The following is a 24545-nucleotide window of genomic DNA, read 5'->3' on the forward strand; positions in this document are numbered from 1 at the left end:
TGTAAACTTCAATTCCTCGAAAACTGTGCAGCCCATATCCTAACACACGGCAGTACCGTCCACCCATCATCCTCTGCTCACTGACCTATATTGGCTCCGGGGTCTGTTGACGTTTTCATTGTAAATGCCTCATGTTTGTGTTGAGACCCAACTCATCTTGCAAGGTCCAGTAGAAGGAAATGGAACCCGAAAATGACGAACAGTTGTGTTTAGTACTTTACTGTCGGTACTTTGCATCCACGGGGGAGTGGCTTTGCGGTTCCTAGATTTGCCATTAAAACGAGCAGAGACACAGGGAAGTGGGTGGAATACAGCTCGGACGGAAGATGATTCAAAAGATTGACTATCTCATCCTTGCTATTGTTGGTGTTCCTGGTAATACTCACTCTATAGCTTTTATTTCTACAAACCATATTTAACTGCATTTCACTGCTTGTCATTTTCTCCGCCCTCGTTTGTGCTGCTGTTCATCCTGGTATGCCTCGGTATCTAGATATTTATTCTATAATCCTTTGCCAACTATATTGCTATTCATGCAATGTTCTCTCTCTTATTTGCTGGTGTTGGTGTCCCTGGTAATTCATCATATCCAGCTATTAGATATGTTTCATTGAATAATTGTCCTTCTTATTTAATTATTGGAAAAATGGATGACATTAAATGGTTCCAGCTTCAGAAACCGTTCTCTATCCATAAACTCCATTCTCCTCCCAGGGAAATATCTGAGGCTAAACCAGATAACTTGCAACCTTGTTGATCCCTTTTACAATGAGCTGGCTGTTGATCCAATCGCCTTTCCATTCTTAATCCTGTGTACTACCACCTCTATATTATCACTCTCTAACTCAGCCCATCTGCTGCATAAACCTTCATGCCTCTGTTAAATCCAGACCCTGCTACCCCTACGCTACCCTGGGCCAAGCTGCAAGTCGTAAAGCTCAATCAACCACAAATCATCCAAAACTCTGCTGCCTGTACCCAAACTCAGACTGAATCCCGTTCACCCATTGCCTTCTTGTTCACTGGCCTACATGTTTCCCGAACAGGCAGCACCACAGTTTTGCTATTCACTCTCGTTTTAAAAATTCGCCATGGCCGTACCACACATTTCTCCCATTCCCTTGCATATTTTCCATATTACTGCAAATTCTTCCCCTTTTAAGTATTTACACTCCCTCTTGAAAGTGAATTTATTTCCCTCTACTTCTCTCCTTGCACACTTTATGGCTCTGTAGAGGCGCCGATACTGGCGCTAAGATGCAAAGAAACCATAGAATTATGCTCCACACTCTGCTGGCCTCTAGGAACTTGGTGATCTCTACAGGGAAGGATGTCTGAGCAGCTTTGACACCCATCTTTGAATAGAGTGAAGTGTGAGTGTGGAATCTATTCAGTAACTAGCCATCTCTGAGTTTGAGTAGGAAACATGCAGAGAGTTAGCTACTGTCCCTGACATTGTGTGAATCTGTATTGTGTATGAGTGTGGCATTTATTCAGCGTCAATTGCTATTCTATCACGTTTTCACCCTGCACTGTACGTGAATGTCGGATCAATTAAGTGCCTTCCCATTTATATGTGTTTAGTCGGAAACAGGTCTAACATCTGCAGCAAGCCATGTCACTGTCTGACAATGTGTGAGACTGTGGGATTAACTCAATGTCAGTTAATGTCCTCTTCCATGTCTGGCTCTGTACTGTGTGTGAGCGTGGAACCTATTCAGTGTCAGTTACTGTCCCTGTCACTGTCTGACTCTGTACTATTCCTGAGTATGGAATTTATCCAGTGCCAGTTACTGTCTCTGCCACTATGTATTTCGCATTGTGTGTGTATGTGGGATTTATCCATGTCTGTTACCATCCCTGACATTGCCCCACGCCATACGCCATTAGAGTATGGGATTTACTCAGCGGCAGTTACTATCCCCCTCAAATTTTGCCACTGAAATGTGTGTGTGTCTGTGTTTTATTCGATAACTAGGTGACAATAGGTCCTGAATAGGAAACAGTCCTAGAGTCAGTTAGTCGCCCCATCCATGGCTGATGCCTTTATGTTTGAGTGTTGCATTGATTTAGTGACATTTGCTGTCCCTGTTGCTGAATAACTCTTTACTGCTTTTCTACTATTTATTCAGTATTTATTACTGTACCTGTCAGTGTCTGACACTATGCTGTGCATGGGTTAGGGTTTTTTCCAGCAACTTGCTGTATTTTTATAATGTGTAGGTCACTATCCCCATGTCATTTAGAGTCCATATCACGGACTGGCATTGTAACATGTGTGAGTGCCGGATATATCTTTTGGCCTCCTTGTCTCGAGTGACAATGTGTAAGCGCCTAGAAGTGGTCAGCGGTTTGTGGAGCAGCGCCTGGAGTGGCTATAAAGGCCAATTGTAGACTGGCAGACTCTTCCACAGGCGCTGCAGGTAAAGTTGGTTGTCAGTGCTGTTCAACAGTTGTCTCTCTTCTTGCACTGCTGTCTCTTTTCCTGCCAACTTCTGAGTCTCTTCGACTCGCCACTCTTCAGCCCCATCTTAAGAGCTGCCCGTGAACTCAGGTGATCCCTGGCTACTGGCTCCCAGGACTTGTGGCCAATGTTGCAAGACTTCACGTCACGTTTGCAAACCTGTTTAAAACAAAGACATGGACTGCCGCTGGGTCTGATAGCAGTGACCTACTCGCTGTACAATACATCCTTGTGGATCCTGCCATCTTCCATGCGGCTTTCATGGCCAAGACATCTCAAGCACCGCTCGCTCAGTCGGGCATCCATGCTGGAGATGCTGGCTGCCTCGAGGATTCTGCTTTGAAGATATGGTCCTGCCACCTGATGCCAATGATTCTCTGGAGACAGCGAGGATGGAATCCGTTGTGACGTCCCTTGGCCGATATACATCGTCCAGGCCTCGCTGCCGTGGAGCAAGGTACTGAGGACACAGGCTTGAAACACTTCGACTTTTGTTTTCTGTGTCAGTACACCATTCTGCCACATCCTACTGGCCAGTCTAGGTATAGCAGCAAAAACAAGAAATGCTGGAGTCACTCAGCAGGTCTGGCAGCATCTGTGGAAAGAGAAGCAGAGTTAACGTTTCGGGTCAGTGACCCGAAACGTTAACTCTGCTTCTCTTTCCACAGATGCTGCCAGACCTGCTGAGTGACTCCAGCATTTCTTGTTTTTGTTTCAGATTTCCAGCATCCGCAGTATTTTGCTTTTATTTTAGGTATGGCAGCAGACGCTTTTCCCGTAGGTTTGTTGATTCCTGCATCGAGAGTCAGGTTGCTGGAAATAGTTAAGCACAGGTATTTGTACTCTTGAACCACTTCCAGCGTGTGGTCACCGATATTGATGGATGGATCATTTCTGACATCCTGTCCCATGATGTTCGTTTTCTTGAAGCTATGATTAGGCCAAATTCATTGTAGGCAGGCGCAAGTCTGTCGATGAGTCTCTACAGACACTTTCCCATATGGGATGTTAATGCAGTATCGTCAGAGCAGCGGAGTTCATTACTGAGGACTTTCCGTACTTTGGACTTCGCTCTGAGACGGGAAACGTTGAACGAACTGTCATCTGTTCTTTGCCCGGTCTTCTGGTGCCTTTAGATGCTAAGGATGTTACCTCGCTGGGGGCTTTCTTCTGGTTCAGCAGCACAGTGCACTTGACGGCTATGACTGGTTCAATCTCCTGAAAGTGAGACTGAAACCAATCTGCATTCTGCTTTTCACGTTTGCCAAAGGTGGTCATTGCTGAGTCATCGATGGCGTCTCTGTTGTGGGCCCACTTGGTCTCTGCATCCCCTGCATGAGTGTGTTTAAGAGGTTTTTCAAGCGAATTAAGGAACCTTTGAGACAGCTGTGGGCAATTAATTCTGGCAGTGTTGAGGCGCGGGCGGCCATTCTGCTTGGAGTGATGTAACTTCTTTGGTTTGTCTTTAATTTAGCTGCACACCAGAGAGTGGTTGGTGTCGCAGTATGCACTGTGGAAGCTGCGTGTGTTGTGAAGACTATTTACGGAGGCTCGCCATGTGACGATGAGGTCCAGCTGTTGTCAACGGCGTGCTCTTGGGTGTCTCCATTAAACCCGGTTTCATGGTTTAGTTTGAAAGAACGAGATATATTCCTCGTCAGTGACTGTCCCTGCCATGGCCTAATTTGCTATTGTGCAAGAGTGTGTGATGTCTTCAGCTTCAGAAACGGTTCCTTTCTCTGTCTACCTCTGTACTGTCTGCCCTGGAACACAATATGGGTAATACAATGTCCACGCTGTGCACAGAACTCTAATAGCCGCTGCCCATTTTTATTTTTATCTTGACAATGCAATGGTTACAGAGGTACGTTTGCCATGAAGTTAGGCCTGATCCGACTCTAGTGCTAAAAGCCCCCGGGAAATAAATATTTTTTCTTCATATGGCAGATACCCCAGAATGTTATCTGGAGTGTTGCAGATGTAGAATTTCTGTTATGCATTTGTGAACAATGTTGGTGCTTAGGTACATATGATGGTGAACAAACCTCCATCTGATTGCAAAACAAGAGATATGGGGTATTCAGGAGTCAGGACAGGCGTCTCAATTATCTGCAACTATCTGGTGCTGACAGCAAAGCTCACTCCATGTTCACGGTTGTCATCTCAAATTTTGCCATTCTAGAAGCTTTTATCATTGGCCGCAAATATCGATCGATTGTCAGCCAATCTAGCTTCTTTGGACAGTAATCTTGATGCTGAACTTGTGCAACTCACAGTTGAACAATTTGTTCTTACATACATTGTTGACTGCAACTCTTCATGGCAGGACACATGGTCCTGACTCTCCAGCTTCCAAGCCGGAAGATATTCACTTCTCGTTTCATGGGTGGCCATCTACCGTCTGTTGTCAGCATAGGATCCCTAACCCTGACGGATGTAAAGAGGAAGGCAAACATTGGCAGCTCAGTAACGTATTGGCTGGGGGCTGCCCAGCTTTAGGCAGGCTTTGAGTGAACAATAGAATGGCCCAAACATTCACACCTTCTGAGACAATCCCTGGTGACAATCAGTTATTTCAATTGAGTTGAGATTTTATCCAGTAAACTGCTGCCTCCTGTGTTGGTCCCCTCACTTGTCAAAGTCAGCATGAGGCGTACTCACCTTTCTTATTTAGGGTGAAGTGCCTTCTATATTTTCTTTTAGCTGCATTTCCTGGGCAGCGTTTGGAGACACCAACGACCCCACCATCTCCATCTCCCTCTGTAGGTTATAGACTAAATCAAGCAGAAGGGCAGGAACCCCCTACGACTGGAACCCACTCAATTGCAGGAATTGCAGAAAGGTACATGCTTAACGACAGCACAGCCACCTATAGTACTCTGCGGCAGTGTCTTTGAAACATCCAAGCTGTGGCATCGGGCAATCAACACTCTTTGACACATATCGGGGAGCTGGTTGATCGGCGGCAGAGCGTCCAGACGCCAGTTTGCCGTTAGACCGCATTTCTGGGGCCAAAGTTCCTCTGAGATTCCCTGCAGTGCAGCCGAGGGCCGTATGGAGCCTAGTTCCTGTGTGTGACCGCGATGCCTCGTGAAGTTGAGGTGCTGCACTGGAAGAAAGACTGACGGATTTGGCTCCCTCTTCACAGTAAGCTAGCCAGTGCAATGGATCATTCATATCAGTGATCGCTCTCCAAAGGATCAATTTACCGCGTGCCACTTCCATGTCTTCATGTAACCCAGCACATTCTTACTTTTCAGATAACTGTACAATTTCCTCTTGAATCTTGAATGGAAACTAACGTCACCAAAATCTCAGGCAGCGAATTCCAGATCCTAACTACTTGCTACGTGGAGAAGCTTTTTCGTATGTCACCATTGCATCAGTCACCGATTATCGTACATCTGTGCAGTCTCAAATTGGATTTGTCCACCAATGGGTAACAGTTTTTACCCATAAACTCTGTCCAGAACCTTCATGATTTTAAATACCTCAACGAATTTCCTTTCAACATTCTCTTCTCCAAGGAACGAAAGCCTACTTTCTCCAATTTATCTATTTTACGTTTGTTCCTCATCCATGAACCAATTCGCATGAATCCTTCCTGCACTCTCTGTAATGTCTTCAGATATTTCCAAAAATTGTGAGCCCAGAACGGAGGGCAATACTGCAGTTGAGGCCGAAACAGTGCTCGATACAAGTTTAACATAAATTCTTGCTTTTCTACTGTGTACTCCGAGTAATGCAGCTTATGATGCGATATGATTTATTTACCTCTCTGTCGACCTGTCCTGCCACTTTCAATGATATGCACATGAACACCCAGTTCCCTCTGCTCCTGTAACTCCTGTAGATTAGTGCCATTTATGTTAAATTCCCATTCCGTGTTCTTCCTACCAACATAAATCACTTCACACTTATGTGAGTTATATTTAATTTGCCACTTGTCTGCCATTTCCACCAATCTTGTCTATGTCCTATTTAAGTTCCGCACTACCCTCCTAACGGTTCACAATGCTTCCAAGTTGCATGTCTTCCGCAAATTTCGAAATAATGCACTGTACACCAAGGTTCAGGTCATTAATACATATCAGGAGGAACAAGGGTCCTAATACTGACCCATGGGGAAGAACACTACAAACCCTCCTCCAGATAGGAATTAAAAAACAGTGCACTGTATGCCCGCCATGCTGCCAAGTTCGTATCCATGTTGCTACTGTACCTTGTATTCCGTGAGCTGTAGCTTTGCTCACAGTTTGGGTGTGCGGCAATCAGTCCATGTACACCATATCAACAATATTATACTCACAAAGCATCGTTGTTACCTCATCAAACTCACAGCAAAGTAGATAAGCCTGTTTTACACTTAACAACCCGATTCGTGCTTTCCATAACTAACCTAAATTTTCCAAAGTGACTTACATTTTCCCTGAATTATTATTTCTCGAAGGTTCTCCACCACCGAGCTAAACTTGGCGAGCCTATAATTGCTGGCACTACCGTTAAATTCTTTTATGAAAAAGGGTGCAAGTGTACCATTTGAAATTCTCAAGTTTTCTGGCACCACCACTATGTCTATGGAAGGATGGAAAATCATGGACAGTGCTTCCACAATTTGCACTCGCGGTTCCCTCAGAATTCCCTGACAGTCACCTACTCTTCTATCTACAGTAATTGCATGGCTGGTCCAGTCAAGTTTCTGGTCAATGGTAACCCCCAGTATAGTGTGTGATTTTGCGTTATTAATGTAGTTTTATGTCAAGTGGAGATGGTTAAATTCTCTCTAGATGGAGATGTTCATTGCCTGGCACCTGCTTGATGCTAATGCAACTTGCCACTTGTCAGCACAAAGCTGAAAGTTTCCCAGTTATTTCTGCATATGGGTAAGGGCAGCTTCAGTAACTGAGGAGGCACAAATGGTACTGATTACCATGCAATCATCAACGGATATCCGCACTTCAGACCATATAATAGACAGAAGGCGATTGAGGATGGTGCTGAAAATGGTTTGGCGTAACAAACAACCCTGAGGAACTCGTGCAGCGATTAGCTGGGACTTACAATTTTTGCCTCCTACAACCATCTTCCATTGTGCTAGGAACGCCTCCAACCAGTGTAAAGTTGTCTCAAACGATCCCCATTGACCTTTGCTCAGGCTCTTTGATGCTACAGTCAGTCAAATGCTGCTTTGATGTCAAGGGCAGGAGTCTGGGCTCACCACTGGACTTCAGCGCTTTAGTCCATACTTTGGACCAAGGCTGTAATGAGGTCTGGAGCCAAGTGGCCATAGTGAAATCAAAACTGAATTTCGATGGGTTGATTATAGCAGTGTATTTGTCACTTTTATAGCAATGTCAATGACACCTTCCATCACTTTTCTGATGATCGCAACTAGACTGATGAGTGAGCAATTGGTCGGATTGGATTTGTCTTTTTTTGTTGTGGACGTGGCATACCTGTTCAATTTTCAACATGCCAGGAAGATGCCAGTGGTGTAGCTACACTTAAATAGCTTGACTAGGCACACAGATGGTTCTGGAGCACAATTCTAATCTCATGGCCTTCTTATATCCAGTGCCGCAGTTTTTTATTGATATCATGCAGCTGACTGGAATTGGCTGAATACCGGCATCTGTAATGCTGGGTACTTGAGGAGGAGGCCGACATGGATCATGCACTCTGTATCTCTGGCCGAAGATGGTTGCACATATTTGAGCCTTCTCTTTTGGAAGGACATGCAGAGCTCCACCATCATTGAAGATTGGGATGTTTGTGGAGACTCCTCTTCCGATTACTTGTTCAATTGTCCACCACCATTCCAGACTGGATTGGGAGGGACAGCAGAGCTTTGATCTGATCTGTTGCTTGTGCGATTGCTTAGCTCTGTCAGGGCTCTACTCACAGATAATCCGAGGTCGAGTCACAAAGTGTGGTGGTACTTACAGAGACTCCAAAGTGGGCGTCACAGACTATGCGAGTAGTTATTGAAAATCTGGAGTGGGAGACCGATTATGTCTCTACTTGCAGACACTTCACTGGGGCTGTGCCACCGTGAGTCCATACTTGATGAAAATCTACAGGGAGAGTCGTCAAGTGCCTCTGCTCTTAGATGATTGTATGTTTTTTTTCACACAGTTTGTTTGTGCTTAGCCAGACTAAAGCGAATGAGTTACAGACTGGTTCTGTACTTATGGTAACTCCACAGGGGCAAGACGTTGGTCTGTAATTAGAGAACCTCCAGAGTGGTATTCACAGAGCAGTCACAAAGTGAGTCTATATGGATACAGACGCTACATAGTGAGAGTCATAGAATGCTTCCACACATAGAGAGAAAGCACAGCATGGATCCCCACCTACAGATTTGGCAGCCCTATTTAACTGTTTCCATTCAGTAAATACATTCCAAACGTTGTAATTTTGGTCACAGGACTGTCATAATGCATTCTTCAGTGCATCTACACATATTTGCTTTAACCATGCATGGTATTAAATTAACAACGTAACACTCTCTCTCTCAGGACATTTCTGCTGCGCCCTGCGAGGTGACTGTCTCCTTAACTGTGGACATTCAGTAACTAATTTCCAAATGTTTGAGTGTCAATCAGCGGTCACCTACTACACTCTGGGATTTGGCTATTCTCTTTAATTTGTGTCAATTCAGTAATAAATTCAAGTATTGCAGTGACACTCCCATGTCTGCTCTATTCTGCACTGGAAACTGACTGTGTTATTTAACTGTCGCCATTCAGCAATTCGAGTATAAATGTCAGACTCTCTCTCGGAGCTGCGCTATTGCACTCTGTTATGTGATTGACCCCTTTACCAGTGTCCATTCACAAATTGCAAATGTTAGAGCGCCTATGGCAGGGCTGCTTGCTGCACTATTGGATCTGGCCGCCATCCTTAACTGTGTCCAGTCAGTGATTAAATTCCATAAGATGGAGTGGCAAGTCAGTGCTGCTCGACTTCAACCTAGGATTTTGTTGTACACTTGCACAGCAAGCATTCAGTAATTAAACTGTAAATGTTCCAGTGTCACACTTCAGAATACTTACTCTGCACTTTGGATGTGGCTATCCACCTTAACTGTGACCATTCAGTAATTTTATTTCAAATGCTAAGCTGTCTCTCTCAGGACGGCTCCACTGCATGTGGCGATGCTTCTGTCTCTCTTAACTGTGGACATTCCGTTTACTTCCAAATGACCAATCGCCAATTAGGTTCCAACTTTGAGTGTTCCACTCAGGACAGTTCCATTGCACGTTGGGATCTGGCTGTCCTTTTTACCCCTGTCCATTGAGTAATTAAATTCCAAATCTTACAGTGCCTCTCGCAGGACTGCTGCTCAGCTGCACACTAAGATGTGACTGTCCTCTTTTAATATGACAATTCAGAGTCAAAAACGAAGGTTAGTGTGTCTTCTCAAGCCTGATTAACTTAGATCTGGAATGTAGCTGTGGGTTTTTTAACTCTGGTCATTCCATAATTGTACTGCAAATATTGGAGTTTCCGGCTGTTCCACTGAACTTTGGAATGTGGCTGTCCTCTTTGACTATGGACTTTCAATAATTGACATCCAAATGTTAAATTGCATCATTTCAGGGCCGCTCAATTGCACTTTGTGAAGTCGTGTTCCTCTTTAATTCTATCCATTCAGTAATTAAATTCTGATTGTCAGAGTGTCTTTCTCTCAAGTCCGCTGTACTGCAATATGTAATGTGGCTGCCCCTTTTTACTGTGCCCAGTCAATAATATAATTGCAGTTGTTAGCGTATGACATGGCTGTCCAATTTAACTGAGCCCATTCAGGAATCGAATTCCAAATTTCAGCATGTCTCACTCAGGGTTGCGCTATCGCACTCTGAGATGTGGCTGTCCTCTTTACCTCTGTCCATTCAGTAATGAAATCCTACATATTAGGCCATCTCTTTCAGGTTTATTAAACTACACTCTGTGATTTGGCTTCCCGCTTTAACTGAGCCCTTTCATTTATTAACTTCCAAATGTTGGCCTCTCCTTCGGGCTGTTCAGCTGCAATGTGGCAATAGATGTAGCTGTCCTAATTGACTGCGGAGTTTCAGGAAGTGAAATCCAAATTTCCGATTGTCTCCCTCAGGTTGATCTACTGCAGTCTTGGATATGGCTGTACTCTTTAACTCTGTCCCTTCTGTAATGAATTTCCAAATGTTGGAGTGTGTCACTCGAGGCTGCTCCATTGTACTCAGACATGTGACTGTTCTCTTTAAACGAGTCCATTCAGTAATTAAATTATAAATATTAGAATGCCTCTCACACTGCTGCACTGTTCTTTGTGACTGGCTTCTTTAACTGTGGCCATTCCACATTTAAACTGCAAATGTTACAACGTCGCTCTCAGGGCTGTTCGACTGCATTCTGGGCTATGTCAGTAGTCTTTAACGGTGGCTATTCAGAAAGTAAAATCCAAATGTTAGACTGTCTTTCTCAGGTCTGTTCTAATGCAGTCTGGGATGTGACTGTCCTCTTTAACTGCGTGCATTCAATAACTCAACGCCAAATGTTAGGGTGTCTCTCTCAGGCTTACTCTGCTGTAGTATGGAATGTGGGCATCGTATTTGACTGCGACCATTCATGAATTAACTCCGGAAGATCGCCTATCTCTCTCTGGACTGCTCAATTGGTTTATACGAAACTTTTGGGGGGTGGATCACGTGAGAGAAGATGTGATAAATTAATGAGAAAGGCTAAGGCAATACAGCAAGGCAGCATTAACGAAGGGGCAGAACATTCTAAGTTATGCATGCTTCAGCAGATAATGACAAAGTTTGCAAAATATTTATTTAAAAAAAAACTACTGCAGGCTCTATATCGGTATTTGCTGAGCATTAAAAGCCAATCGGATGAATTGTCTGCACGATTGAAATAAATATGTATGACTTAATTACCATTCCAGAGACGTGACTGCAAAATGACCAAGGCAGGGACCCTAAATATTCATGTTTACTTGAATTTTAGAAAGGACAGAGAGCTAGGAGAAGCTGGTGGGGTAGCTTTGCTAACGAAAGATGACATTCGTGCAATACAGTGAGATGAACGTATTTCGAAAGGTCCAGATGTAAGCCTTGAAAATATATTGATGGTTTCTACACCCTTCGAAGTTATGGACACACTTGGCGGCACCAAACTTTTTTGTGAGTAGACTTTATTGACATAGAGGTAAAGAAAAGTTTGTTACGTTTTCAGATAAACCATAGTCACAAATTTGTTTTTTGTCTACCAGCCTAACACATGTATTACCTATATTAGAGATTGGACAGCAGGGCACAGGTCTTCAAGATTCTTGGTCGGTCTCTCTCTTTCTCTCTCGTCTCTTGTTGTTGTTCGAAAATTGTCTTCTGTACAGTGTCAAAAGCAAAACTTCTTTTATTCTGGCAGCTTTATAATTAACCTCCCCCTCTCCCAATCATTGATTAGTCTTGTATTAAAGGAAAACTTTCTTTACCAACCAACGAACATTTTGTGATGTTTGTTAAACTTTCGGATTTGCACATGTATCATACATTTGTGTTGACTACTTTATCTCAGTGCGTGTATATTCCAAAGATACTTTATTATTCCGAGTCAAATCTACACTGATGCTGTTTTCCCGGTCTGATCGCAAGGTCTCAGCCTTTTTCTGCAAGTAAGCAATTTAAAACTTGACATAATCTCAAAGCAACCAGCTGCCTAGACATTCTGTCTACACTGTGCCCTTTTCCTACGTTTTTCCACTTTACTATACCACAAAGAAGGGTTCTAACAAAACTCTATGCATGTTTATAATAATAAGGGAATTGCAAGTTTATAATAGCTAGATTTAACAATTAGTTCGCTGGTTCGTAGCTTTTAGTAAACTAATTACTATATAATTTTCCCGGTTGAGGGGAAATAATCTTTATCATTTCCTCATTAATTATTTAACTATTTTCAAGAAAAACTGTGAGTTCGAAGGTTCATGTTTTGTAACACACTTGTCCCACAAGTAACAAATAGCAAAGCATGAAGAGTCCAACTACTAATGCTAGGGCGTGGGTTAGTATCATAAACATGGACAGAGTCCAGAGCCATGATTGTTGGCCCACATTATATATATTTTCCCACCACCGTATTTCCTGCATTCTATGGTCGTTGTTATGCCTCATTATACTAAGTGTTTCAGTGAGCTGGTGGACCTTTCTATTATGGACCGTGGACTAAGGGACAACGGTGGTATGGGGTGCCCAAAATTCATGACGGTTCTAAGGGATTCTTCCTGCATGGAGCATCTTTTGTTTCTGTGACATTGTGGGTCCCTCCGGCAAAGATGATTGGTACATAGCGAATGTACCTCCTTTTATTCAAAAAGGGAGAGAGACAGAAAACAGGAAACTACAGGTCAGTTAGCTTAACGTCTGTCTCAGGGAAATGTTAAAAGCTATTGTTAAAGGCGGTATAGCAGGGAATTTAGAAAAATCAAGATAATCAGGTAGAGTCAACATGGTTTTGTGAAAGGGAAATCATATTTAACCAATTTATTGAAGTTCTATGAGAGCGTTACATGTGCTATGGATCAAGGGGAACCGGTGGTTGTATTGTAATCAGCAATCCAGAAGACATTTGATACGGTGCCACATCAAATGTCATTGCAAAGAATAAAGGATCACGGTGTAGGGGTAACACATTGGTTTGGATAGAAGGTTTGTTAGCTAACAGGAAACGGAGCATAAATGGGTCATTTTCAGTTTGGCAAGATGCAACGAGTGGTGTGCCACAGGGATCTGTGCTGGGGCCTCAAACTTTTATAAATATATAAATGACTTAGATGGAAGGACCGAAGGTATGCTTGCTAAATTTGCTGATGACACAAAGATAGGTAGGAAAGTCACTTGTGAGGAGGGCATAAGGAGGCTACAAATGGGTATAGATAGGTTATGTGAGTGGGTAAATACCTGGCAAATGGAATATAAAGTGGGAAAGTGGGAAATTGTCCACTTTAGCAGGAATTTTTGAAAAAGCATTTTATCTAAATGGTGAGAGATTACAGAGCTCTGACATGCAGAGGGATCTGGGTGTCCCTGTTCATGAATCTAAAAAGATGAGTATGCAGGTACAGCACATAATTAGAAAGCTAATAGAATGTTGTCGTTTATCATGAGGGATTGAATACACAAGTTGGGACGTTATGTTCACCTACACAGGGCATTGGTGAGACCAGAACGAAGTACCGTGTACAGTACTGGTCTCGTAATTTAAGGAAGGGTGTCAATGCTTTGGATGCAGCACAGAGAAGGTTTACTGGACTAATACCTGGAATGCTGGACTACCTTATGAGGAATGACTGGACAGTCCAAGCGTCTACCCGCTGTTACTTTCTTAAAGCTGCTGGATCTCTTACTGTGGTATCTGTTCCCATGTGGCTTTGGAATCCATCGTCACCTGTTGAAAAACCACAAAAAATCCATTGTGGCTCTGCCACCAGACCAATGTAAGTATGTATATATTTTTATACAAGGATTGTGTGGTGAATTGAATAAAAAGAAAACAGCTGCAGCGGCGTTAAGGTCTTTGAATGTCTACAAGGGATGGAGCAAAACATTTGCAAATGTTGCACTTTATGTAACTTGAAAATGAAATTCCAATAGAAAAAGAGCTGAACACTGTCTTAAGTAGTTTTTTTCTTTTTCAATTCCTTCGGGTACTCTTAGGGTATTAAAACAACAACAATAATTAGTAGCATTGTCAACTACAGAGGACAACATCTCCAGCAGGGAAAATAGCATTTTAGATTAAACTCCAATTGGTAAAAACTTCCATCATCTTTTCTAAGATGTTTCTAATCCAACGATTTTTTTAAATTTGCTATAACCAGGATGATTCCAAAGTGCAATTTACAGCAAAAAAGACATTTAAATTTCAAAACTGCCGATGGTAACTGAGAGAGCCTTTTATCCAGGATTAAACACGACCTCAACACATGAGTCGATTAATTGGAAGTTCATTGTGGCCACTAATGAAAGTTCAGTTTTCCCAACTTAACCAGTCCGTTGAACGTAATAATTTAAAATTAATTCAGACTCATTAATTTATAATACCCTTTAAGTACACACAGAACAGAATAGCATGTCCTTTTTAAAAAATAAGAAAAGGTAAACTGTGTCATTTTTATTGTTCCTTATTCAGGCACATTTTCAAATGACTGCAATAAAACCAAAATCTAAAGAAGAAGGTATTTAACATGCTTACAGGAAAAAAAAAACTTAATATGTGCCTCTTGAACAATTTATAAATTGACAGAATCGCTCCGATATCACCGTTAATTATCCTTACACTCACTTAAACCATTCTTCAATTCCTGACTTTGCTACTTAAAAACATTCAGTTAGACATATGTTCAATTAAAGTGCAAAAAAGTAATAGGCTTGATGGATGCTTCATGGCCACCAAAAGTGAGCAATCTCTGGATTTATCATTTCTGTCGTTCCTGCGAGAGACCTTATGATAAATGCTTTCATCAGGGAGGGCATGAAATGTATCAACTCCACATAAAGCATGATGCCGCCTACTTTAAAGAAGATATCCAGGCAGTTCATTGGCAATATGGACAGGAACATTATCTAATGTGCTATGTATTATTGAAGCTGCCCCATATCCGAAATTGTACCAAGTCGCATTGATACGTCACCTCCACCTCTCGCTGTTCCATCATGGACTCCCTGACCAACAACAACTGAAATCTAAAATTCTCATCCCCGTTTTCAGATCTCTCCATAGAACCTACTCCTAACTCTGGCTCTCTTACGTCTTCCTGTCCTAAAATACTCTCTGTCACTGTAACCTCCTTCAGCTGCTACAATCAGCTCTAGCCTGTATTCAACTCCAGCAGTGGAACACTCCCTATCTCTGTAGCGTGCTCAAGTCTTACACATTTTCCTATCTCTGTATCCTCTTCCAGCCCTCCAGACGTATTTATCTCTGTGATCTCTTACATCTCCGACATCCGACAATACGTTTGGAACCCCTTCAGCTCCGACAACACTCTCAATCTCGTCAATTACAGAGTCAAAGAGTCATAGGGTTATACAGCACAGAAACAGGCCCTTTGGCCCATCGTGTCCGTGCCGGCCATAAAGCACCTAACTATTCTAATTCCATTTTCCAACAATTGGCCCGTAGCCTTGTATGCTGTGGCGTTTCAAGTGCTCATCTAAATACTTCTTAAATGTTGTGAGGTTTCCTGCCTCTACCACCACTTCAGGCAGTGCGTTCCTGATTCCAGCCACCATCTGGGTGAAAATGATTTTCCTCAAATCCCATCTAAACCTCCTGCCCCTTACTTTAAATCTATGCCCCCTGGTTATTCATCCCTCCGCTAAGGGAAATAGTTTCTTCCTATCTACACTAACTATGCCCCTCATAATTTTGTATACCTCAATCATGTCCGCCCTCAGCCTTCTCTGCTCTAAGGAAAACAACCCTCGCCTTTTCAATCGCACTTCATAGTTGCAATGCTCCAACCTAGGCAACATCCTGGTGAATCTCCTCTGCGCCCACGCCAGTGCAATCAGATCCTTCGTATGGTATTGTGCCCATAACTGTACACAGTACTCCAGCTGTGTCCTAATTAACATATTATACAGCTCCATCATAATCTCCCTGCTCATATATCCTATGACTCGTCTAATAAAGGAAAATATCCGATGTGCCTTTCTAACCACCTTATCTACCTGTGCTGCTGCCTTCAGTGATCTACGAGCAAGTACACCAAGGTCCCTCGGACGCTCTGTACTTCCTTGGGCCCTACCATACATTGTATATTCCCTTACCTTGTTAGTTCTCCCAAAATGCATCACCTCACTCTTCTCAGAATTAAATTCCATTTGCCACTGCTCCGCCCATATTACCAGCCCATCTATATCTCCCTGTAATATAAGGCTTCGTGACACCACCAATTTCCATGTCATCTGCGAACTTACTGATCATACCTCCTATATTCACGTCTAAATCTTAAATGTGAACTACAAGCAGAAAATGTCTCAGCATACTCTCGCCACACAAATGTCCATATCACTGTAAACGTGCCCACCTCCTATAGCCCCCCGTCCCTCCGATCTCTGTAATCTCCTCGATTCCCTGCATCTCACTCTATCTAATAAGTATGTACCTGTGAGGCAGGGAGGAAGTTGTCGTGCGAGGGAGCCGTGGTTTACTAAAGAAGTTGAAGCGCTTGTCAAGAGGAAGAAGAAGGCTTATGTTAGGATGAGACGTGAAGGCTCAGTTAGGGCGCTTGAGAGCTACAAGCTAGCCAGGAAGGATCTAAAGGGAGAGCTAAGAAGAGCAAGGAGAGGACACGAGAAGTCATTGGTGGATCGGATCAGGGAAAACCCTAAGGCTTTCTATAGGTATATCAGGAATAAAAGAATGACTAGAGTTAGATTAGGGCCAATCAAGGATAGTAGTGGGAAGTTGTGTGTGGAATCAGAGGAGATAGGGGAAGTGTTAAATGAATATTTTGCGTCAGTATTTACAGTAGAGAAAGAAAATGTTGTTGAGAATACTGAGATTCAGGCTACGAGGCTAGATGGGATTGAGGTTCACAAGGAGGAGGTGTTAGCAACTTTGGAAAGAGTGAAAATAGATAAGTCCCCTGGGCCAGATGGGATTTATCCTAGGATTCTCTGGGAAGCTAGGGAGGAGATTGCAGAGCCTTTGTCCTTGATCTTTATGTCGTCATTGTCGACAGGAATAGTGCCGGAAGACTGGAGGATTGCAAATGTTGTCCCCTTGTTCAAGAAGGGGAGTAGAGACAGCCCTGGTAATTATAGACCTGTGAGCCTTACTTCGGTTGTGGGTAAAATGTTGGAAAAGGTTATAAGAGACAGGATTTATAATCATCTTGAAAAGAATAAGTACATTAGAGATAGTCAGCACGGTTTTGTGATGGGTAGGTCGTGCCTCACAAACCTTATTGAGTTTTTCGAGAAGGTGACCAAACAGGTGGATGAGGGTAAAGCAGTGGATGTGGTGTATATGGATTTCAGTAAGGCGTTTGATAAGGTTCCCCACGGTAGGCTATTGCAGAAAATACGCAAGTATGGGGTTGAAGGTGATTTAGAGCTTTGGATCAGAAATTGGCTAGCTGAAAGAAGACAGAGGGTGGTGGTTGATGGCAAATGTTCATCCTGGAGTTTAGTTACTAGTGGTGTACCGCAAGGATCTGTTTTGGGGCCACTGCTGTTTGTCATTTTTATAAATGACCTGGAAGAGGGTGTAGAAGGGTGGGTTAGTAAATTTGCAGATGACACTAAGGTCGGTGGAGTTGTGGATAGTGCCGAAGGATGTTGTCGGGTACAGAGAGACATAGATAGGCTGCAGAGCTGGGCTGAGAGATGGCAAATGGAGTTTAATGCAGAAAAGTGTGAGGTGATTCACTTTGGAAGGAGTAACAGGAATGCAGAGTACTGGGCTAATGGGAAGATTCTTGGTACTGTAGATGAACAGAGAGATCTTGGTGTCCAGGTGCATAAATCCCTGAAGGTTGCTAACCAGGTTAATAGGGCTGTTAAGAAGGCATATGGTGTGTTAGCTTTTATTAGTAGGGGGATCGAGTTTCGGAGCCACGAGGTCATGCTGCAGCTGTACAAAACTCTGGTGAGACCGCACCTGGAGTATTGCGTGCAGTTCTGGTCACCGCATTATAGGAAGGATGTGGAAGCTATGGAAAGGGTGCAGAGGAGATTTACTAGGTTGTTGCCTGGTATGGAGGGAAGGTCTTACGAGGAAAGGCTGAGGGACTTGAGGTTGTTTTCGTTGGAGAGAAGGAGGAGGAGAGGTGACTTAGTAGAGACATATAAGATAACCAGAGGGTTAGATAGGGTGGATAGTGAGCGTCTTTTTCCTCGGATGGTGATGGCAAACACGAGGGGACATAGCTTCAAGTTGAGGGGTGATAGATATCGGACAGATGTGAGAGGTAGTTTCTTTACTCAGAGAGTAGTAAGGGCGTGGAACGCCCTGCCTGCAGCAGTAGTAGATTCGCCAACTTTAAGGGCATTTAAGTGGACATTGGATAGACACATGGATGAAAATGGAATAGTGTAGGTCAGATGGTTTCACAGGTCGGCGCAACATCGAGGGCCGAAGGGCCTGTACTGCGCTGTAATGTTCTAATTCTAATTCTAAAAAAAAAAAAATCTCAGTATCCTCTTCCAGTCTCTACAACCTTTCCAATCACATTTATCTCCTCCAGACTCTGCAACCCTCCATAACTCTGTCACCACACCTAGCCTCTGCTTCCCACCATCATTTTGTATCCCGTCCAGCCCCCACACCCATCCTGATCTATGTAATATCCAGCAGGCCTACAATAGTTCATGCCACTGCAATCTCCTCCATTGCTACAGCTCATCCGATGAGTGTAAACTGCACAACCCCTGCAAACCACACTACCTCAGTAATTTTCTCCAGCCCCTGCTGGAGGATCTAAGGAAACTGCTCACTAGCAAATTGACTCCTGTGCATCCCTGATTCTCAGTGCTGTTCTAAAGATGGGCGTGCATTCACTGCTGAGACCCGCTGAGACCCCAAGCTTTGGATTGCCCTTTTACAATTTCTGCACCTATATCTCTTGCAATTCTTCATTCGACTATGCAGGTCAATTTTTTTTTATTTTTGCGTTTGTGGCCGTTTTGTATTTTCAGTGCAACCGTGCAGTCAGTGAGTAAAGGAACCGACTTATTGCCTGCGTGTGAAATTTTCACTGTTGCACTGCAATGCAGTTCAGAGGAAACTCTAAAGATCTCTTCAGGATGTTAGGGCGGCACAGTGGCGCAGTGGTTAGCACCGCCACCTCACAGCTCCAGCGACCCGGGTTCAATTCTGGGCATTTCCTGTGTGGAGTTTGCAAGTTCTCCCTGTGTCTGCGTGGGTTTCCTCCGGGTGCTCCGGTTTCCTCCCACAAGCCAAAAAGAGGTTGATAGGTAAATTGGCCATTATAAATTGTCACTAGTATAGGTAGGTGGCAGGGAAATATAGGGACAGGTGGGGATGTGGTAGGAATATGGGATTAGTGCAGGATTAGTATAAATTGGTGGTTGATGGTCGGCACAGACTCGGTGGGCCGAAGGGCCTGTTTCAGTGCTGTATCTCTAAAAAAAAAAAGATTAACATCTTGGAGACTATTTTTGCACAGAGTTCTACTCTTCCTCGACTGATTCAATAGTCAGTGCGAGTCTATGTGGCTAGAACAAAATAAAAGTGATTTTATGCAGATCTTTCCATCACACCACTGTTTGCCAAGGCACTTCACAGACAATGAAGAACCTGCCAGAGGTTGGTAATGTATAGAAACAGTGTTTGCAAACAGCAAGCTCTTGAAAACAGCAATGCAGAACTGAGCAGATATGCTGTGCTTAATTTTTACCGATGATGCTTGAGGGGGAATATTATGCCCCGGGACACCATGGAGAACTCGTCCTACACTCTTCTTGGATAGTCGCCATGGCATCTTTTACATCTACTGGAGAGGGCACACAGAGTTTGGTTTTAAGTCTCATCTGTACAAATGCTCCTTCAACACCGCAGCGCTCCCGCAGTACCGCAACAACTTTTATTTAGAATTAGAATTAGAATTAGAATTAGAATTAGAACATTACAGTGCAGTACAGGCCCTTCGGCCCTCGATGTTGCGCCGACCTGTGAAATCATCTGACCTACACTATTCCATTTTCATCCATATGTCTACCCAATGACCACTTGACCAATGACTAACAAATAAAGCTACAGGGAGTGAGATTTCATAATTGTTCCCGTTATATTAGGTGTCTTGCCAAAAAAAAAAACCTTTGCCTTGTTTGCTAATCTGAGATTGGCGGGCTTTTTGAAATTGATTAAATTTCAGTTTCAGTTGCAGTTCAACCAATCAGGGCCCAGCATTTCCCGCCGCCCTTTTCCTTCCCAGAGCTGGTTTCAAACTTGACTGATGGACGGGGCAGCCTCCAATCACAACACTAGGGCGGTCCCTCGAGTGTCTTAAATAGACAGTCCCTGAGCAGCCTCAACATTTACAGTGTCTTTGTTCCACATCTTCTACCAGAATGGCCAGAACCAAGCAGACAGCTTGCAAATCGACCTGAGGGAAAGCAGTCTAAGGAAATATCCCCAGGCGCTTCACAGGGGCATTACAAAATGCAATATAACCCAGAGTCACATATGGAGATATTAGGTCAGATGCCAAAAAGCGTGGCAAAAGAGGTAGGTTTTAAGGAGTGTCTTAAATAGGGAAAGCTATGCAGAAATGCGAAGAGATATAGGGAGGATATTCCAGGGATTAGGGCCTAGGAAATGGAAGGTGCGGCCACCAAAGAAACCATTATGAGATAGGTTCCTGTGTGGATTGGTGGATGAAATTCTCCAATTACTGTTAGTATACACACGCAAGTATATGATTAATAGAGCCTGAAAGATTGTTTCTACCATGAAGGAAGCACAAAATAAGGACTTTCATCCTCTGTATATGACGAGTATAGTAGCTTTCGATTTTCAATAGACTTCTGCCAAGTTTAAAGCGGAACTTTCTCATCAGAAAATCAGGGATGCACAAGAGGACAGAATTAGAGTAGTGCAGATATCTTGGAGGATGTGGGGTTGAGGAGATGACAGAGCTATGGAGAGGCGAGCAGACGGAGAGATTTAAGTAAACATGCATGTGGATTTTAAAATTAAAGGATTGTTTGATAGGGGAGCCAATGTAGCTCAATGAGCTAAGTGGTGGTAGAAGTATCATACTTTATGCACGAGCAGAGTTAAGGTTGAACTCACGTTTACGGAGAATAGAATGTGAGAGATGCGATAGGAGAGTGCTGTAAAAATAATTATATCAATTTGGAGGATTATTTTCATAATGAACCACTAGAGATAAAGGAAAGCAACAAATATTGAACTGGAAGCCATTTCGAAATAGGTTCCTGTGTGGATTGCTGGATGAAAACCTCCAATCATAGTTGTTTTCACACACAATTATATGATTAATAGAACCTGTAAGATTCCTTCTACATTGAAGATGGCTTAAAATAAGGACTTTCATCTTTAGTATATGCCTAGTATAGTTGCTCTCCACTTTCAAGTGCTTCTTCCAATTCTAAGGCGGGACTGTTTCATCAAAAAAAAAACTGTCGATAAAAGTATATTGACTTATTAACGCTGCAAGTACAATCACTCGGGACCCGCAATTCAGTATAACAATGCTTCAATTGCTAAAAGATAGACGACATTACAACAGCTTGCTGAGTGGATGCCAAAGCAGGAATGAAAACACTTCCTAATAGTAATGGAAAACGGGGATGTAACAAGTAGAAGTTCGCACTCTGGAAGTGAATCCACAATGCGTTCGCCGAGAGGAGCTAGGATTGTACAGCATTGATGTGTCCAGCACTCAAATGACAGAAACCTTTGTGCAAAGGTGCTGGTAAACCTACAGTATTTCAGCGTGAGCATTGATAACTTTACAGAGTACTCTATTAAGAATAGATATACATACAAGAGCAATTGCAGTGACGTATCTCCAAATGAGAGAACAGTTCAGTTGAGAACCTACTCTGGTGAGGTGTTAGAGACCTGTGGATAAATGAAGTTCAACGTCCATCATAAGGACAAGTCCCTCAAATAAGCCACTTTGGCGAGATATATCAACAAACCAACGTGAATGGGCAAAGACTGTCTTCCTAAGCTGAAGTTAGATTGGAAGTTGAGACGACGAAGAAACTTAATCATGTATTGCATAGTTACAGAAACATTTTGACGATAACTCTGGGGTATAATTGGTGTTAACGCGTACATCCGTATTGGGCCAGGTGCACAATGAATATATTGCAGGGATAGGCAGGTTCCTTATGCGCTCTGGTTGAAGCACAACGAAAGAAGATAGAGAGGCCCAGAGTGTTTGGGCAGCCCCAATTGTAGTAGTAACAACCAGTCGATGATGGACAGTATGGACCTCTCAAAATTTGTATGCAGAGTTAGCGTGATCCAAACTATTCACAAAGTTGGATTTGTCACATGCTCATGCACAGCTCAATGTACATTGGGACTTCCAGCATTATCTGACAAACCTGGGGCTATTCTCCTATACAAAACTACCCTATGGTGTGAAGATTTCTCCAAACATTTTGCATACGGAAAGATGATAAGATGTTTCAAGGATTGATACATTGTCTGTACAATCAGGATGATGTGTTGATCACGACCACGACAGGTGAAGAGAACCCTCAAGTATTGGATTAAGCGTTAAAACGGCCCAATGATCATATTATGAAGTTGAAAAAGAGGAATTGTGCTTTCGATCAATTTGAGATAGTGTACCTTGAACTGAAAATCAATGAAAAGAAACTACCACCAGTGAAGGAAAGGCTAAAGGTTGTAATCAATGCCCTAAAGCCAAATGATGTGCGTGTTTAGAATTATTGGCGCGGTCCAATACTTCTCACAATTTTGCCTCCGTTTCCAATAGTGTAAGCTTCACTACATAAGCTGTTCAAGAAAGGTGTGTAATCGCAATAGTCGAAAGCACAACAAAATGCTTATGAAGTCGGTAAAGTAAGGTTTACAGGCAATTTATTAATTGTTTATTTCGAGACAAATTGTAACATGAAGTTAACATGTTAACAAGGATCGGGAAGAGTCATCAGTCATGTAATAAATGAATTGTCAAGAGAAGCCCATAACATTTGCGTTATGCATGCCAAACAGGACTAAACATGAATATGCGCAGATAGAAAGGAAATTTGCTTCAGGCACGGCCATCAATGGTGGAGCGATCAATATTAGGGAGACTCAAGAAACCGGACTTAGCAGAGCACACGAATCCTCTTGAGTGATACCGACTGGCGGAGATTACAGAGAATGGACGGGTTGTAGGGTCTGGAAAAACATAAAGTGTTGTCGGGACTGCAGGACGTTACAGAGATGAGGAAGGTCGTGCTGCAGAGTTTGTAGTGAGGCCATGGTTGCTTGCCTGGGAAACAAGGTAGGTCAGCGAGTACAAGGAGTGATGGGCGAACGGGACGAATTCGGACCGCAGCAGTCGAGTTTTGAAAGACCTAATGTTTACAGTGGTAAGAATGTGTGAGGCTGTCCAGGAATATATTGGAATAGTCAAGTCAAGATGAAACAATGGCATGGATGACGTTTTAACCAGGAAATTAGGCGTGTCAGGAGTGAAGTAGGGCAATGTGAAAGATGGACGTGCATTCACGGCTGCGGCACTACAGTTTAGAATGCCCTCTTAACATTTCTACACCTATATTCACTGTAATTATTTATCCGAGTATGCGGGCGATTTTTTTTAAAGTGCGGTCGTTTCTAATTTTCTGTGCACCCATGCACACACATTGATTTAAAGGAGCCGACTTGTTGCCTGACTGTTGAATTTCCATTGCTGCACCGCCATGTAGCCAAGAAGCAACACTGCTGCCTCCAGGATGGTCATTAATACCTACCTGTTGGAGATAGCTCTTGAACACCTCTACGAATATCTCCTTATGGATCAGTGTCAAACGATTGCCTCATTAACGCCCCTGAGAAGCACCTTACGATACTTTTGCCAATGCTAATTGGCGCTATATAAATGCAAATTACTTATTATAAGCAAGCAGCTTGTTACAATGTTCTGAATGGTGTGAGGGATCTTTCAAAAATCATCGAAACTGGGGCATGGGATCTACGTTGTGGAAGATATGTGAGAAGAATATCTTTGTTCTCACATTTTCAGCCCTCTGCTGACAAAGAAACTTCTGGGCCATATGAATTCTACACTTCCTCAACTGATTCGATGTCCAGTGCAAAAACGTCTGCCACACTCTGTGGCTGGAAGAAAAAAAGAAAAGGCATGCTTTTTTTTCAGAGCTTTTCATCACAGCAATGCTTCCCAATGCTCTTCACAGACAATGAAGGAACTGCCAGTGTGTATTCAAGAAGGGAAACACTGTTTGCACAGCAAGGGCCGAACAAGAGCAATATGAGAACTGACCAGACGTCATCTGCATTTTTTTATGAGGATGGCTAAGGGAGAAATATTCGGCCCCAGGACACT

This window comes from Heterodontus francisci, chromosome 39 (assembly GCF_036365525.1).
Source record: "Heterodontus francisci isolate sHetFra1 chromosome 39, sHetFra1.hap1, whole genome shotgun sequence".
NCBI classification, from domain to species: domain Eukaryota; kingdom Metazoa; phylum Chordata; class Chondrichthyes; order Heterodontiformes; family Heterodontidae; genus Heterodontus; species Heterodontus francisci.